The following is a 16,058-nucleotide window of genomic DNA, read 5'->3' on the forward strand; positions in this document are numbered from 1 at the left end:
GCGAGATCGTGACCTGGCTGAAGTCGGACGCTTAACCGACTGCGCCACCCAGGCGCCCCTATATTTGTGATTTTTAAAAAAACTTTAATAACAGGAGCGCCTGGGTGGCTCAGTGGTTAAGCGTCCGACTTGGGCTCAGGTCTTGATCTCATGGTTTATGGGTTCGAGCCCCGTGTCGGGCTCTGTGCTGACAGCTCAGAGCCTGGAGCCTGCTTCGGGTTCTGTGTCTCCCTCTCTCTCTGCCCCTCCCCCATTCACACTCTGTCTCTCTCTCCTTCAAAAATAAATAAACATTAAAAAAATTAAAAAAAAAACACTTAAAAAAAACCAAACTTTAATAACAGGTTAAGATATAATTCCACATAAAATTTGCCCTTTGAAAGTGTGTAACTCAGTTGGTTTTCAGAATATTCATGGAGTTGTGCGACCATCACTATTATCAAATTTTAGGACATTTTTGTCACCCCAAAAGGAAACCCTCTACCCATTATTAATCACTCCCTATTTCCCCTTTCCTTCCAGCCCCTGAAAACCATTGATCTACTTTCTGTCTCTATGGATTTGCTTATTCTGGACATTTGCAATAAACATAATCACACAATATGTGGTCTTTTGTGTGACTTCTTTCACTTGGCATGATGTTTTCAAGATGCATCCATGCTGTAACATGTATCATTTTTCCCCATCCCCTTCTATGGCCAAATATTATTCCATTATATGGATATGACACATTTTGCTTATCCCTTCATCAGTTTGTGGACAATTAGATTGTTTCCATTTTTTTTAGCTATCACGAATAATACTGCTATGGACTTTCATGTAAAAGTGTTTGTGTGGACATGTGTTTTTATTTCTCTTCAGTGTATACCTATGAGACAAATTGCTGGGTCTTATAGTAATTTTATGTTTAACGTTCTGAGAAGCTTCTAAAGTCGCTGTGCCATTTTACGATCAGCAATGTACAAGGATTGTAATTTTTCTGTGTATTCATCATCATTTGTTATTGTCTGTCATTTCTATTTTAGCCATCCTAGTGGGCGTGAAGTGGCATCTCATTGTGGATATTTGGTTAACAGCTTTATTGAGATACGATCTACCTCCATACAATTCACCCATTTATTATTTTTTTAATGTTTATTTATTTTGAGAGAGAGAGAGAGAGGCAGAGGGTGGGGCAGGGAGAGAGGGAGAGAGAGAATCCCAAAGCAGGCTCCGCACTGTCAGCACAGAGCCTGATACGGGACTGGACCTCATGAACCGTGAAATCATGACTTGAGCTGAAATCAAGAGTTGGATGCTTACCTGACTGAGCCATCCAGGTGCCCCCAAAATCAAATCTATTTTAAAAAGTTTACAATAAAGTGATTTTGATACATTCACAGTTGTGCAAACATCACCCAATCAGTTTTAGAACACTTTCATCATCCTCAAAAGAAACTCCATTCCCTTTAGCAATCTCATCGTGGTCTTTATTTGCATTTCCCTACTGAACAATGTTGGACATCTTTTCATGTGCTTTTGGTACATTGTCTTTGGAAAAACATCTGCTTAAATCTTGCCCATTTTCAACTGAGTTGTTTTTATTGTTGAGTTCTAAGATTCTTCATATGTTCTAAATACAAATTCCTTATCAGATACATGATTTGCACATAGTTTCTCCCATTCTGTGGGCTATCCTTCTATTTCCCTGGTAGTGTCCTTTGAAGCACAAAAGTTTTAAATTTTTTTAAAAAGATTTTATTTTTAAGTAATCTCTACACCCAATGTAGGGCTCGAACTTCAGAGATCAAGAGTCACATGCTCCAACAACTGAGGCTGCTAGGCCCCCCCCCAAAAGTTTTAATTTTGAAGAAGTGTAATTTACCTACTTTTTTCTCTGTCATGTCAAGTATAAGCTTCTGGTGTCATATGTAAGACAACATTGCCCAATCCAAAATTACAAAGATGTACTGCTATGATTTCTTCTAAGAATTTTACAGTTTTAACTCCTATATTTAGGTTTATGATCCATTTTGAGTTAATTTTTTACATACAGTATGAGATAGGAATTTAAATTCATTCATTTGTATATGGACATCTTGTTGTGTGGGCAGCATTTGTTGAAAAAACTATTTTTTCTTCCCCGAATGGTGTTGGCACCCTTGCCAGAAACCAACTGACCAAAAACGGGAAGATTTATTTCTGGCCATTCAATTCCATTCCATTGATTTATATATGTCCATTCTTATGCAATTACCACACTGTTTTGATGATGATAGCTTTTTACTAGGTTTTGAAATTAGGAAGTATGAGTCCTCCAACTAACTTTGTTCTTCTTTTTCAAGATTGTTTTTTTTTTTTTGCTATTCCAAGTCCCTTGAATTTCCATGAAACATTAAGATCAACTTATCGATTTCTGCAGGAGACAACACTGGTATTTTGATAGGAATTTCACTGAATCTGTGTAGCAATTTGGAGTATTGTCATCTTAACAATTTTAACTCATGAGCATGGGATGTCTTTCCAGTTTTTTAGATATTCTTTCATTTCTTTCAAAGATGTCTTGTAGTTTTTGGAGTACAAGACTTACACTTCTTTTGTTAAATTGATTCCTAAGAGTTTTAATTTTTTTGATGCTATTGTAAATAGAGTTGTTTTCCTAATTTCACTTTCAGATTGTTCATTGCTACTTTATAGAAATACAGTTGATTGTTTTTTATTTTATTTATTTTGAGTGTGCACGCAGGCAGGAGAGAGGGGCAGAGGGGGAGAGAGGGAATCTTGAGTAGGCTCTATGTTCAACCCAGGGATCATGACCTGAGCTGGAATCAAGAGTTGGACACTTAATGGACTGAGCCATCCAGGGGTGCCAAAAGATGGGTGATTTCTGCATGCTGATCATGTGTCCTCCAACCTTGCTGAACTTGTTTATTAGTCCTAATAGTTATTAGTGGAGTCCTTGGGATTTTCTGTATGTAAGATCAGATTCCATCACCTGAAAATATAGTTTTACTTTTTCCTTTCCTATCTGAATGCCTTTCATTTATTTTTTCCTGTCTGATTGTGCCAAATGGAACATCTGTACAATGTTGAACAGAAGTAGTAAAAGCAGACATCCTTGGCTTATTCCTGTTTTTAAGGAAAGTTTTCAGTCTCTTACCATTATGTGTGGACTGTATTAATATTTTAATGAACTACTTTTGAGCCACTAGTTCTTTCTTTAAAACTTTTGGAAATAAGGTGCAATGTGATAGTGGCAATGAAAATGCAAATTTAATCATTGTTCAGTCAGTGTTCTTGGTTGCAAGCAACAGAAATTAACTCTAAGTGATTAAGCACAAAAGAAAATTTACTAAGGTGATATTGCTGGGAATGATGGAGAAATAGGCTCTGAAAATAGTCAAAACAAGGGGTGTCCCAGCAGTAACCAGAACCACAGCCTAAATATTACCATAAATCAGTCCAGGAAGATATTATGACTATGACTGCTGAGCCATCGAATGACAGAGATTGGACAATGTTCCCCAGAGCCCTGGACATTGCCCCACTGCTAAAAGTGTAGCCCCTGCAAATGGATGTTTCTGCCACCGCTACTGTCAGGTACCAGGCACCACAACCAGTTCCCGATTCTTTGTGTCACTTGCTCTCAATCCAAAGTTGGAGAAAGGAGGGTACAAGTTCACTTCTCCTCTTGTCTCTCTTACCTGTAGACGTTTCCCAGTGGTGAGTGGGTATAGAGCTCCCCTGTTCACAGCTCACCTTTGGAATAAGACTGGGGAAGTTCAAGGTGCAGCAATCTGGTTGGAAGGAGGTCTTGTGTTGAAACTGCATTTACAGTGTTAACAATTGGTTTTCCTTAGATGTATATTTACTTGGGGTGGCTTTGGGCATATAATGGAGATTATGGAGAGGCTGGTGGTGGCGAACTCCTCCACAATAAGTCACTCTTTGGCATATATAATTCAGACATAGCCAGGTTTAAATCCGGGCTGAGCCACTTAATTTAGTTATGCAGCTTAGGGAAATTACTTGAGTTTTTCGAGTCTCATTTTCTTTGTCTGGGAAATGAAGGCATAATAGTATCTCTTTTACAGGGTCATTGTGGGAGTTAGATGGACAAGGAACATAAAGTGGTTAAGACAGTGTCTTAATAACTGGTTGCTATTGTTCATATTCCTGTGTCAGTCCATTTCTTGGCTACCAGGCTCTTTTCCTTGGAGTCAGCAACAGCCCCTGTTTTTCACTCTAGCTTTTGAACCATCTCTGGCTCCTAGTCTTTTGTATTTCAGCTCCCAGCCAGTGCCAATGTTGTTGAACTAGAGTATCTGATCTACTCAGAAGCAGCATGGCCTCCTATTGAATTTGGTATTGGACTTCTAGTCTTGGCCATGCTATGGGTTGAAAGCTGTCTGGCTTAGAAATGTCTCTCTGCCCCTTCCACAGTTAGCCATGGCACATGGCACATGGCCATGGCACGAAAGAGGGCAGAAGAATCAGGTGTTATATGCATAGCCTCTGGAGTTCAACTGCCTAGACTCAAACCCACTCACCTCCATCACTAGGTAAGTATTAACTCTGGAGAAGTTATGTAATCCCTAAATTTCATATTCTGTAAAACAGGGATAGTAATGTTATTTCATAGAGTTGTGATGACTAAATAAATATGTTCATCAGTACAACACTAGGCCAGGAATAAACTCTGTAGCACTTGCTTTTATTTTATTTTATTAAATTTTTTAAGTCTGGGACTCAAACCTAAGCACGAAGGAATGAGGACACAAGGCAGGAAAATTGTATCTGGTAACTAAGATGCTGAAGTCAGACTGTGCCCAGCAGAAAAACTGGCTCAGGACAAACAGTGAGTTGGTGATGTTGGTTTCTTGGCAGGAAAGTGAAGGATCAGAGGGGGGTATGTGTGCTCATCCCTGGGGATGCCCTGGAGTACAGAAAAAAATATATTATTTATATTTCTTTAAAAAAATGAAACCTTTCTGATATCTAATATGTGGATTGATAGTGGCAGGCACACTTGTCTGTATGTGAGTTAAGTGTCTTAAATGGTTTAAGTGAAGTCTCCTGAGACGAATTTGTGTGCTGTAGGGTATCATTGTTAGGGCCATTTTTATAAAAACAAAACCCAAACATCCCCAAGACTTTTAAGTAGTAGAATCTTGGGGGGGGGGTGTTTTGTTTTGTTTTGTTTGATTTTTGTTTATTTGTTTTTGTTTTTAGTAAGTTCTATGCCCAAGGCAGGGCTCAAACTCATGACTCTGAGATCAAGAGTCACATGCTCTACATACTGTGGCCCTAAGTAGTAGAATCTTTATAATATTGTGTAATGAAATAGGGAGAGACCATAAAAATCAATTGTATCAGACAGGTTCATAGGTCATTTTGGGAGTAGAGACCTTAAAAGGATTGCCAACTTAGAGATGAATTACACATTTTTCTCTCTTACAAAAAGACTAGGATTCCAAAATTTCTGACCTTTTCTCTTATGCCAAGTGACCTTCAATACTGTGCTACACAGTAGATATTAAAATTATAAATACATTTTGGGGCGCCTGGGTGGCGCAGTCGGTTAAGCGTCCGACTTCAGCCAGGTCACGATCTCGCGGTCCGGGAGTTCGAGCCCCGCGTCGGGCTTTGGGCTGATGGCTCAGAGCCTGGAGCCTGCTTCCGATTCTGTGTCTCCCTCTCTCTCTGACCCTCCCCCGTTCATGCTCTGTCTCTCTCTGTCCCAAAAATAAATAAACGTTGAAAAAAAAAATTAAAAAAAAAAATAATAAAAATAAAATTATAAATACATTTAAATAGTATCTTTAAAAAAAAAAGGTGTTTAATAGTGAAGGTGAAAATAAATGCTTTTGCAAAGAAACTCTTTTTACTGAGACCATTTTGAAAATGGATGCTTGGAAATCTGTTGTTATTTTATTCCTGAAATTGACAAAGCTGTAACATTATCTAAGAAACATTTGTATCTTCATGCTTAAAAAAAATTGGAAACACAGCCCTCAAATCTATTAATATTCCAGACATAGGTTTACAATACCTTTCAATTGGCTTGCAAGAATAACTCTTTGACATCAGTAAATGTATTGGCTGAATTTCAATAAAACTTCACATAATTTGTGGATGGAAATGAATATTAGGATTTAGTAATGTAGTTTTAGTGCATTTTAATACTATATTACTTTGTATCATTTTCAGCTATGACAATTAATAAAACCTATTTCCAAAATAAACTGAACTTAGAAATATATTTGTGAATCTCTGAGTCACAAATTATTAAACCAACATTAAAACAAAAACAGTGAGGGGCGCCTGGGTGGCGCAGTCAGTTAAGCGTCCGACTTCAGCCAGGTCACGATCTCGCCGTCTGTGAGTTCGAGCCCCGCGTCGGGCTCTGGGCTGATGGCTCAGAGCCTGGACCCTGTTTCTGATTCTGTGTCTCCCTCTCTCTCTGCCCCTCCCCCGTTCATGCTCTGTCTCTCTCTGTCCCAAAAAAATAAATAAACGTTAAAAAAAAATTTTTTTTTTAAAATAAATAAAAACAAAAACAGTGAAATCTGGGGCACCTGGGTGGCTCAGTCGGTTAATCATCTGACTCTTGGTTTTGGCTCAGGTCATGGTCTCACTGTTTGTGAGTTTGAGCCCCACATTAGGCTCTATACTGACAGTGTGGAGCCTGCTTGGGATTCTCTCTCTCTCTGCCCCTCCTGCACTCTCTCTCAAAAATAAATAAATAAAGTTTTAAAAAACAGTGAAATTTATTCAGGTGTATAGAGAACAAAAATGTTTTTGAACTCTGAAAAATCAAATACAAATTTAGGTAAAAATATTCATTTCCTCTCTATTCCCTTTTAATTTACATTCTTTTTTTTAAGCTTATTTATTTTGAGAGAGAGAGAGAGAGAGAGAGAGAGAGAGAGAGAGAGAGTGTGTGTGTGTGTGTGTGTGTACGAGTTGGGGGGAAGGGGCAGAGAGAGAGGGAGAGAGAATCCCAAGCAGGCTCTGCACTGACAATATAGACTTGGGATGCAGACTTGGGGCTCGATCCATGAGATCATGACCTGAGCTGAGATCAAGAGTCGAACACTTAACTGACTGAGCCACCTAAGCGCCCCTTTAATTTATATTCTTATGCCCATTTTACAGTGTTCATATATGTTTAGTCATATGTATACATTGCTTAGAAATAAAGAAATATACTAGAAATTCATGCTCAAGCATTTTTATTGGGAGAGTGTGCTTTCAAAAGAATTTGAAAACCACTGCTTAGAAAGAGAAGTCTGAACCTACGTAAGAGATAAAGGAAGAGAGAGGCAAAAAGATGGTAGGCCAGGAGACCTGTCAGGCACCTGTGGTGTGCAACATTCCACGTCAGCGGTAATAAAAAAGGTTGAATAAGAGTGGTGACATTTTGAATGGAAAGGGACAGATTCAAGAAAACGAAGTGATGAGAAGACAGAGCAATAAACTTTGGTGACTGATGGCATGTAGAAAGCAAAGAGAGGAAGGTGTCAATGATTGAACTGAGGAAGAAAAAGTTATTGGAGCATAAAACAATGAATTTAATTTTAAATTTTTTTTCAACGTTTTTATTTATTTTTGGGACAGAGAGAGACAGAGCATGAACGGGGGAGGGGCAGAGAGAGAGGGAGACACAGAATCGGAAACAGGCTCCAGGCTCCGAGCCATCAGCCCAGAGCCTGACGAGGGCTCGAACTCACAGACCGCGAGATCGGGGCTCGAACTCACGGACCGCGAGATCGTGACCTGGCTGAAGTCGGACGCTTAACCGACTGCGCCACCCAGGTGCCCCTAAATTTAATTTTAAACATGTTGAACTTGAGTGCCTTTTGGGACCTTAAGAGAGAGGATCAAAGGAGCAGTTGAAAAAAAGTGAGTGGGTGACAGCAACTAAAAATGTCTTTCCAGTGCATATGTTTTACAGTTCCAACATATTTCTGTAAAGATAATATGTATTCATGGGAACCAACAGATTTGACTTCTTAAAATATGAGTACCCTTTAGAGGCACATGCATCTCTCTTCCTCCTTCAGGACTTTCTACGGTAGCAGAAAGGGAGTGAATCCAGAATCCAGATTAATGTGGAGACACCGCTCTGGGAAACTCAGCTTCCAAACCCACTCTACCACTTACTAGTAAGGCAACTCTGAAGACTTATTTAACCCTTCTAAGATAGTCCCCCCATTATTAAATGGGGGATTATTAAATGATGGCTTAATAATAATAATTTTACATAGTTACTGTGCAAATGAAAATCAAATAAACTGCATAAAGTACTTATGTCCTTGCCTTGTACAATTTTTAAGCATCATTTAAACATTAAATAAAAATTGGTTCTAATTATTGTCTGGTCTCTGTAGTTCTTGGAAAACAAATTAGCTGCTGTGATATCTTTTACCTCAGCCTACTATATCAGAGACTACACATTCACATACTTATAAAACTTGGACCTTGTGTTATATCTGTCCCAAAATAAGTGTTGTTTTCTCCCCTTCAATATTACTATAAACAGTAGCAGCCATGTAGCACACATTTGGTTCTTTTTAATGTTTCATATGAAAACAATGTACTCACATTCCCATGCATGCACACAAGCACATACACACACACTAAAGACTATGCACAAAGTTTTTAGTATCTAAGACCCGAACTGAAAAATAACATTAACATTCCCATATTTGGATCATACCTATAATAATAATTATGCTTATGTTATAAACTGGATGTCTGTGTCTCCCCAAAATTCATATGTTGAAATCCTAACCTCCAAGGTGATGGCATTAGGAGGTGGGGCCTTTGGAAGGTAATAAGGTCATGAGGATGGAGCCCTCATGAATGGGATTAGTGTCTTTATAAAAGAAACCCTACAGAGTTCTCTTGCCCCTTCTGTCATGTGAGGACACAGTGAGAAGACAGCCATCTATGAACCAGGAAGTGGACTTTCACCAAGCACTGAATCTACTGGCACCTTGATCTTGGACTTCCTAGCTTTCAGAACTAAGAGAAATAATTTTCTGTTTGTAAGCCACCCAGACTATGTTGTATTTTTGCTACAACAGCTCAAACTAAGACATTTTATGTCCATATAGAATTTTGCAGTCATAGAAATGATACACATTGAAAAAAGACAACAGAAGTCTACCATATACATATATACTTAGTGTACCTGAAGTATAGAGCTGAGCAAATGCAGAATAAAAAATATTCAAAGAGAGAAATAATTTCCTGAAATGAAGAACAGAATCTACAAATTTAAATTATACATTGTGTCATAAGAAAAATTAATGCCAGAGGCATAAAAACATGATAGTCACATGAAATGACTAAACTTGATAAACAAGTGAATAACCCTACACATATCTAGGCAAAAAACACAAGTCAATTGTAATAGGAAGAGGTAAAGCTGGATTCAAACTCATTTATAGTAATGGCCCATGTCAGAAAATGATAGACCAATGTTTACAGAGTTTTAAAAAAAAAATGAGTGTGACCCAAGAATTTTATACCCAGCCAAATTTCTACCTGTGTATGAAGGCAATCCACAAATAGTCTCACATGTGCTTAAGCTCAACGAAGGTACGGCATATGGGACCACTTTTTGTTTTTTTGTTTTTTGGGTTTTTTTTTTTTTTAATATGTGAAATTTATTGTCAAATTGGTTTCCATACAACACCAGTGCTCATCCCAAAAGATGCCCTCTTCAATGTCCATCACCTCCCCTCCCCTCCTTCCCACCCCCCATCAAGCCTCAGTTTGTTCTCAGTTTTTAAGAGTCTCTTATGCTTTGGCTCTCTCCCACTCAAACTTCTTTTGAGACCACTTTTTGAAAAAGCTACCTGATGATGAAATCCAGCCAATTAAGACATAAAAAACTAGGGAATGGGGAAAATATTATACAGGACTAATCATGAAGTCAAATCTATGTAAATCTATAAATAAAGCAAAACAATACAGATAATTACAACATAGGTCCTTCATGTTTGAACAAAGAAGAAGAGCTGGCATGGAAAGTGAGGAGGACATCCATGTGGTGGTGTGTCCTGTCACAGGGTGTCAGAGCCTGAGTGGAGCAAGGGTTTCAGAATCTGTGCAGGGTACTGGAGTTGGAGGGCTGCTTGAGTTCAAGGAGTTGAAGCCTGTGCAGGGTGAGAAGGGTGTCCATGTGGTGTGGTGGTGGTGGTGGCTGAGGGTAGGGTGCCAGAGTCTGAGCCAGATGGGGAAGGTGTCCACACATGGAGGTGATCTGATGAGAGTGTCAGAGCCCAAGTAGGATGAGGAGGGCTTCTCCATAGGAGCAGAGACTGGCATAGAGTATGAGAGCTTGAGCATGGTGAGAGGGAATCTCCAATGGAGCGCATAAAAATGAGTCCTTATTTGTGATTCTTCTGACAGTACGTGATTTTTAGAAAAAGTTTTCTTTTTAATGTTCATTTATTTTTGAGAGAGAAAGAGAGCGTGAGTGGGAGAGGGGCAGAGAGAGGAAAAGACACAGAATCTGAAGCAGGCTACGGGCTCTGAGCTGTCAATACAGACCCTGACATGGGGCTCAAACTTGTGAACCACAAGATCATGACCTGAGTCGAAGTCAGAGGCTTAACCGACTAGGCCACCCAGGCGCCCCAAGTGATTTTTTTTTTTAAGTAGGCTTCATGCCCAGTGTGAAGCCCAACACTGGGATTTATTTCATGACCCTGAGATCAAGACCTGAGCTTAGATCAAGAGTCAGATGCTTAACTGACTGAACTACCCAGGAGCCCCATGTGACTATTTTTCTATATGTGTTTTAGCATAGACCTTTTTCTGCTGCAAGCTACTTACCTAGAAGGAAAAAACATAGAAAATATATTTTAAGTCTTATTTATTTGAGAGGTGCCCAGATGGCTCAGTTGGTTAAGCGTCTGGCTTCGGCTCAGGTATGATCTCATGGTTTCTGAATTAGAACCCTGTGTTGGGCTCTGCACCTACTTGGGATTCTCTCTCTCTTCCTCTCTCTCTGCCCTTCCCCCACTTGCACTCTCAAAATAAATAAATCGACATTAAAAAATAAAGTCTTATTTGATATATATGTATACAAATGCTGGGAGTATCATATTAATCACATGACATAGATTCCTTTCAACTGTGTCTTTTTTAATATGTAAATACTTTTGGCTATGCCATTAAGGAATTTTGTGATGCTATTTTATTAAATCAGCATAAATGTCATTAATTATGCTAATTTAATAAAATATGAAGGGGGTAGACTGCAGACATTGAGAATTCCTGGACCACCTCACTTTGCCATGTCCATTCACCTCTTTCCTAGGCAGGTGCATGAAGCTTATTCAGCATTCAGGCTCTCAGGATTTTCTGGGACTCCGCTGCAAAGGCTGAACCTTGGAACCAACTATGAATTTCCTTGTGGTTTCACACTTGCTATATTTTCTTCTCACCTTGCCACCACCAACGCAGACTCAGCCTCTCTGGCTACGTCAACTTTGGGTTGCTTCACTTCCTGGCTTCTGGGAAGCCGCAGCTGCAGAAGCTTTTGCTGGCTAAGCAGGTGACCCATTAAAAGCACGCAAATTAGAGCATAGGTGCAGGAGAACCATGAATGTGCTATCTAATGGTATCAAGGTTAGGAAAATACTGTTTGCCCAGCCTTCACTGTCATCCTCTCGTGAAGGGGCCTCTCTGGTCTCAGTCTTTCAGTAGCTGTCTCTGGGCCATTTTTTAATTAAATTCTTCCATGTGAGGGGCACCTGGGTAGCTCAGTCAGTTGAGCGTCCAGACTTTGGCTCAGGTCATGATCTGAAGCCCCATATCAGGCTCGCTGCTGTCAGCACAGCAGATTCTCTGTCCCTCTCTCTCTGCCCCTCCCCTGCCTGCGTGCTCTCAAAAATAAACTCAAACATTAAAAAAAAGATTCTTCCATATGAAAGAAAGCATGCTCTCAGGACACTAGAAATGTCATATTGGATGAGAATAATGGTTTGGTGAGCTCAGGATTTCTATCACTGGTGGTGCCATCAATTCCTACTTTGTAGTATCTACTAGTTCCAAACTCTGGTCTCCAAATCGGTGCTGATCTGGGAAGATTTTTAAAAAGTTAATCAGCAATGAAATAAAAAGAGTAAGAATAATGTGGCAGAACATATCCAAATGTCATTTTGGGGAAATAACTGTTTTTTATCCTGAGGCTATGCCCTTCTTACATTTCTTCATTTCAAAAAGATCCCTCCTGGGGTGCCTGGGTGGCTCAGTTGGTTAAGCATCGGACTTTGGCTCATCATCTCACAGTTCATGAGTTCAAGCCCCGCATCAGGCTCTGTGCTGACAGCTCAGAGCCTGGAGCCTGCTTCAGATTCTGTGACTCCCTCTCTCTCTCTGCCCCTCCCTCGCTCGTGCTCTATCTTTCTGTCTCTCAAAAGTAAACATTAAAAAAAAAAAAAAAAAACCTGATTATTCTAGCTTGGAGTACACACTGTCCCTGAACCAATCACCATATTTATGGTGGAGACTGACCTGGGTTGTGTGCCAGCCTTGTAGCAGGAGAATGAGGAAACTATGATTGGACTACTCCACCATAACTATGACTGGAACAGGGAAGGGGCAGTTTCCAAAGAAGCAGAATACTCTTTGAGGCAGGTAAAACAATACACGTCTGTATATTCATCTTGATTTTTAAGAATGTTTGTATTCTCATGATATCTAAAAGTCTTTTAGAGTCCTTGTTCTTCACTGACAACCACAAATCAGAGATATAGCCCAGACATTTCTAATCTCACTTAACTTGTACATTTCTCAGCTATGAGTTTATCTAAGCATACATGGACAGGTTCCTGTATGATCTCTCAGGCTAACTTAAAAACTGGGAGGTGGGGGTTCCACTTAAACAACATTCTGTTGGGCCAAGTAGCCAAAATCCCATCCAGGCCTCCTAACAGCCTACCCTCCCTTGCTAGCATGTTCACATTCCCTCTTCCTATATTCTCCTTTGGCTACTTCATCTTGCCTTTATTTTTTTAATGGCCTTGACCCATTCTTATACTGCTTTTCTCTGGACATGCTATCCACCAAGTTCTGCCTGGTTTAACATTATCCCCAAGCTTTAGTCTCTGGGCTCCACTGGTACCTGAGTTCAGCTTCGAGAAGTGACCATAATTCTAGTGCTCAAGGCTATGGTAAAGAAGGCACATTTGTTGGGGCGCCTGGGTGGCGCAGTCGGTTAAGCGTCTGACTTTAGGCAGGTCACAATCTCGCGGTCCGTGAGTTCGAGCCCCGCGTCAGGCTCTGGGCTGATGGCTCGGACCCTGGAGCCTGTTTCCGATTCTGTGTCTCCCTCTCTCTCTCTGCCCCTCCCCCGTTCATGCTCTGTCTCTCTCTGTCCCCCCCCCCCCAAAAAAAAAAGTTGGAAAAAAAAGAAGGCACATTTGTTGAAGCCATATCTTTGTGCCTGGGGTCATATAACCCCCCAATTTCTGTATTTCTAGCTAGTGGTAAAAGTACAACATGACTTAGTTCACTCTAAGATGGAAACTATACTTAGTGTGCTCCAAACCTTCTCCACACCTTGAAGCACAACTACCAAAAGCTCTTTCAATACCTTCATGCAAGAGACCAATGCTTTTTGTGGGATTTTGTCAGCAAGCAGGCTGGTCCTTTTTCCAGAATGCTAATTCTTCCCTTGCTGCCACCCCATCTTCCTTTCACTCATTAACAACCATGATGACTACCAGAAATTGGGAAAGAGAAGAGTAGCTGGAAAAGCGAGGGTCATCCTCCCAAGGGCTTTTGAAGGGCAGGGAAAATATCCATAACTGGGCCACCCCTTAAGACACCAGCAAAGCAAGAACACCAAAGTGGAAGCAAGAGAAATGTTCACCTTTAACTAATGGAACCAGAATTTTGTAATCCTCAAATCTAGAAAGAAGCTATTTTAATTTTAGCACATATGTAAGGTTTGTAGCATTTTGAAAAAAAAAATTTTTTTTTGAATTTTCTTTCAGGGAGGGGACACCATAATCTCTCCAGTGCTTAAGGCCTGAGGGTCTTCTTAATCTGATCTTAACTGTGTTTTCTTCACTTCTTTGTGTCCAGAGCCTTGTACTAGGTCTGGCATGGAGACCGTGTTTAGTCAAGGTCTGTTGGATGAACTAACAAATGGATGGAATGTCTGCAGAACAGAATAAAGTGCTGGGAGGGAGACAAAGATTAGAGCGAGGAGTGGGGTGGTGCTGGGAAGCAGCATTCAAGAACCTGGTGGGAACATCTGCTCTGGTGCCCCTAGGGATTTGCTATAATTTCCACTCATTCCGTCGTATCTTTGATTGCATCGGTTCACCCTATTTTATCTGGCTTCATTGTCTGTTCTTTCCTTTCTTTGGGTGTTGCAAAAAGTGTTTCCTTTCTCTAGTGAGCATATGAGCTAGCAATTGCTTCTCACAAGAGTCCTATTGCAAACCCACTGCCTTGTTCTGTGTCCTTGGCGCTCAGGGTCTCCTGGGAGCTTTGGCTCCTGGGTGGGCTTGCACCATTTCAGTAGCTGCTTTCTTCTTATAGCTGGTATATTCTCTTGCACCATTTCCACCCAGACCTATAACAGAAAGATGACTGCAGATTGTTCCATAAATAGCATCAATCTCTTCACCTTCTGGAGCTTTATTGTGTACTCTTGAGATGGAGTCCAGCTGGCTGGGTGTGAATGCACGTTGTTTGTGCCAATTCAGTCTCGGCAAGTATTTTCATCAAAATTAGAGGCTGAAGTTGCTGGCTGCCAGAGCATCCCTGGTAACTGAATACTTTTCTGGTAAGGGGGTGTGAGTTGTGCTCTGAGGCTTTATGCAAGAGTGCACAGTCTCAGTTACTTGCTCTTTTTTTGGAGGGTATCTTTGGATTCAGGCATACCTTACCACATCTGGGCAAGGGAGCACTTGGTCCCATTTGAATTTGTGGCTAGAATCAAGGGCCAGCCTTGGGCAAACTTGTAAAATAGGTATAGGGTATAACCCAAATAAAACTAGGCTGTATTTAGCCCTGTCTCAGCACAGAATCACATCCAAAAGAAATCCAAATCCAACTCCCATAAAAGCCTTGAAAAGTAAGGTATAGTTAACTTACCTTACTATTACAGAGCACATTCTCTCTCTTCAAGTCTCACTTCTTCATTTTTTTAAGATAATTTATTTTGAGAGAGAGAGAGAGAGACAGAGCATATGCACCCATGAGCATGTGAGTGGGGCAGAGAGAGAGGAAGAGAGAGAATCTCAAGGAGGCTCCATGATGTCAGCACATGAGATGAACCATGAGATCATGACCTGAGCCAAGATCAAGAGTCAGATGCTTAACCAACTGCACCACCCATTTGCCCCTAAAAGTCTCACTTCTTAAGAGCTTCCTCCAATCCAAAAGAGCCCTTTTCTCTCTGAGACTCCTCCACCCTCATACCCACCCTTTATTACCCTCCCCCCTCTCAGGGGATGCAGGGTGGTAGTATTTTAAAAGATTTCTTTTTTTTTAAATGTTTATTTTTGACAGGGAGAGAGAGCATGAGCAGGAAAAGGGCAGAGAGAGAGGGAGACACAGACTCCAAAGCAGTTTCCAGGCTCTGAGCTGTTAGCACAGAGCCTGACGCGGGGCTCCAACTCACGAGCTGTGAGATCATGACCTGAGCTGAAGTCAGACGCTCAACCCACTGAGTCGCCCAGGCACCCCTCCCTGGGTGATTTTAAAAGGTGTCCAGGGTTGAGAGCCATCAGTATCAAATAATCCTGTCTTTCCTGGGGCTTCCCCTGCTGACATCGCCACTCTTTTTTTTTTTTTTTTAATGTTTATTTATTTTTGAGACAGAGAGAGACAGAGGACGAATGGGAGAGGGGCAGAGAGAGAGAGAGAGACAGAACCCAAAGCAGGCTCCAGGCTCTGAGCTGTCAGCACAGAGCCCAACACAGGGCTTGAACTCACAGACTATGAGATCATGACCTGAGCCGAAGTTGGACGCTTAACTGACTGAGCCACCCAGGCGCCCCAAGACATCTCCAGGCTTTACCCAGGCAGACTAAGCAGAC

At 40.8% G+C, this 16,058-nt stretch overlaps 1 long non-coding RNA gene across 1 annotated transcript; it reads left to right on the plus strand.

Annotated features, from left to right (window-relative positions):
* The first annotated feature begins 3,662 nt into the window (after positions 1 to 3,662).
* Positions 3,663 to 8,352, plus strand: LOC121017272 (uncharacterized). Its single transcript, XR_005784700.1, has 2 exons — positions 3,663 to 4,541; positions 8,046 to 8,352. It is a non-coding gene; the product is annotated as an uncharacterized LOC121017272 (long non-coding RNA).
* Positions 8,353 to 16,058: the final 7,706 nt, after the last annotated feature.

Source organism: Herpailurus yagouaroundi, unplaced genomic scaffold (genome assembly GCF_014898765.1).
Source record: "Herpailurus yagouaroundi ecotype Mexico unplaced genomic scaffold, PumYag 215, whole genome shotgun sequence".
In the NCBI taxonomy this organism is placed as follows: Eukaryota; Metazoa; Chordata; class Mammalia; order Carnivora; family Felidae; genus Herpailurus; species Herpailurus yagouaroundi.